The sequence below is a fragment of the Calliopsis andreniformis genome, unplaced genomic scaffold (genome assembly GCF_051401765.1).
Source record: "Calliopsis andreniformis isolate RMS-2024a unplaced genomic scaffold, iyCalAndr_principal scaffold0465, whole genome shotgun sequence".
NCBI lineage: Eukaryota > Metazoa > Arthropoda > Insecta > Hymenoptera > Andrenidae > Calliopsis > Calliopsis andreniformis.
The window spans coordinates 10,001-12,500 of NW_027480874.1; the positions used below are offsets into that span (position 1 = coordinate 10,001).

Here is a 2,500-nt window from a genome sequence, read left to right on the forward strand (position 1 = left end):
AAAAAGTCCTAAGAAAGAAAGATCATCAAAAAGTACACAAAATAACGCAGCGTGTGTGTGCGCGACGGCTTACGCGAGGAGGTCATGCAAACGTTCGGAGTACCTGGTTACTGAAAGCGTGTGTCTCTCCCGTCCGTCGCGCCCCGCCTGGCGTGTTAAGAATGAAAAAAGAGAATATGTCGAACGGCCATACGGCTTACGTGAAGGAGGTCTTTTACATACGGAGTACGCAGTTACTCAGTTCGATGCTCCCGTCCGTACGCTGTGTCGGCAAACATATAAGCGCACACGAGCCCGCCAGCTCGAAAGCGATAGTCACGGACGTGTAAGAATAATGAATCGTGCAGCGCTCGCGTGAGGTGTGCCAGTTGATTCCATCGCCAACTCGATATCGGGGTATTTCATGCATCTCGTATGAAACACATTGTCCCGTCGTTGCGTGATGATTCGCTGCAACACCCGCCGCTGCCACGGTCATCTTCGCTCTGTACATTCGCTTCTGGCTGCTTGCGTGAGGCTCCTTGTAAGAAAGGGGGAACGCGCAAAGGGAAAGGAAAGGAAGCCCGCCAGTTCGAGAAGAACGTTTCTTTTTTTTTCCGTCGTGAGTACGCTGCCGATAGTTACAACGCTAGCGTGAGGTGTCGATCACCGATGTCATCGGGCAACATGATCGGGGTCTTGCATGCAATTTCGCATGGAGGACATTGTCCCGTCGTTGCGCGATGCTTCGTCGCACCCGCCGTTGTACGTACGCGCGGCATCTTCGATGGAGCGAAACTGTTCCTTCTCGACTGCCTGCGTGAGGCTTTGTCCCAGCGTTTACAAAGAGCCCGCCAGTTTGGGATGTATCGTTCCCTCCTCGGCGCGTAAGCATTGCGTCGATATATATAGCGCTTGCGTGAGGTGCATCTCCGATAGCCCCGTCGCCACAGCATGATATCGGGGTCTTTCATATCTTATGGAAGACATGGTCCCGTCGCTGCGCGATGTTTCGGTCACACACCCGCCGCTAATATATACGGTGCATACTCGCGCGGCAGAGAGAGGAGAGAGAGCGTGCTTGCCAGCTGCTTGCGCGAGGCTGCGCCCGTTTCTCCTATTTTCGGTGGGAATAATGAAAAGCGAGCGAAGAAGAGGTTAAGGAGAATAACCGATATGAGCGCACGAGTGCGAAAGCAAACGTTTTCCCATTCGCATCCCGCTCCCGGTGTTTCTTCGTCTCTTTACCTCGTTGTTCTCTCCGAACCGTCCAGCGGATGTGGACCCTCTCTTGAGAAAGAGAGGGCCCGGGTAACCTAGGACGCGACACGTATCCCGCGTCGATGTGCGGCCGTAGGGTACGTATTCCTGCCGTGTGAACAACAACTGTGGACCGGCTGTTAACAGCTTCGACTTTCGTGAGTCTGACTCCCAAGAATAATGGAATTTGTGTGTGAATTTAAGGGGATGAGAAAGACCGATCGAAGCCGGCTGCGAAGTCCGTTCTAATCGGCTATCCAAATCAGGAGGGGAATACGTACGTGCAGGGCGCTGCGACAATAAAATGGGGGGTGTCGTTTCAGAGGAGAACACCGTGGATGTACGTGGTTCACTTGATCGGGGTATCCCCGTCGGCTCCATCGTACTCTCCAGGTTGATCCTAGGTTTTTAAATGTACTCTACGCCTGGCCGTTACGGGAACCGTTCGCAATTGCGTGGCGGTCTCCGTGCGGAACCGCATCCCAGAGACCCCTGTGTCGTCACTTTCGTTCGTTCGGACGAAGTGTCGCGACGCCCGAACCTCCATCGACCGTGTGCTAGTTGGAGGCGCGGGTCTCGGATTCTTCCGAACCCGAGAACTATATACGAGTATGATATATATATATACATGAACACAGAATATTAAAATACAACCCTGAACGGTGGATCACTTGGCTCGTGGGTCGATGAAGAACGCAGCTAATTGCGCGTCAACGTGTGAACTGCAGGACACATGAACATCGACATTTCGAACGCACATTGCGGTCCACGGATACAATTCCTGGACCACGCCTGGCTGAGGGTCGTTCACGTAACCTTAAGACTGCTTACGTTGGCATCTCGGTGTCACGTACGAGCGATTGTTGGACCGTTCGTCGGCGTTTGCCGCGGTCGCACGAAAACAAGCGAGAATACGCTCTAGACGTCATGGAGGGAAGAAGGTTGTGTGTACGCGGCAGATGACTGGAGACATCGTCGTCATCGTCGTTGCTTTGTCGTTCCGGACTTGCGTGAGTGCTAATTTTCACACGGCGTCGTGAGTCGCTTAATTTGTCGACCGCCCGTGTGTGTATGTGCACCGCTCCGGACGCAAGCGCGCGGACGTACGATCATCGACCAGCCTCCGTGTCTCGCCAAATACCCTCGTGATTGTTAACAGACAGCGTTCGCTTTTCGTGCGAGTTTTCATCCGCGCTCCCGACGTAGTCTGAAATGATGCGTGTAAGAAAGAGGCGTGCGTAACCCGCAACGACACACAAGA

The 2,500-nt window shown here is 53.5% G+C and overlaps 1 non-coding gene across 1 annotated transcript; it reads left to right on the plus strand.

Moving 5' to 3' along the window:
* The first annotated feature begins 1,890 nt into the window (after positions 1-1,890).
* Positions 1,891-2,045, plus strand: LOC143187987 (5.8S ribosomal RNA). The gene has a single exon (XR_013003414.1). It is a non-coding gene; the product is annotated as a 5.8S ribosomal RNA (ribosomal RNA).
* Positions 2,046-2,500: the final 455 nt, after the last annotated feature.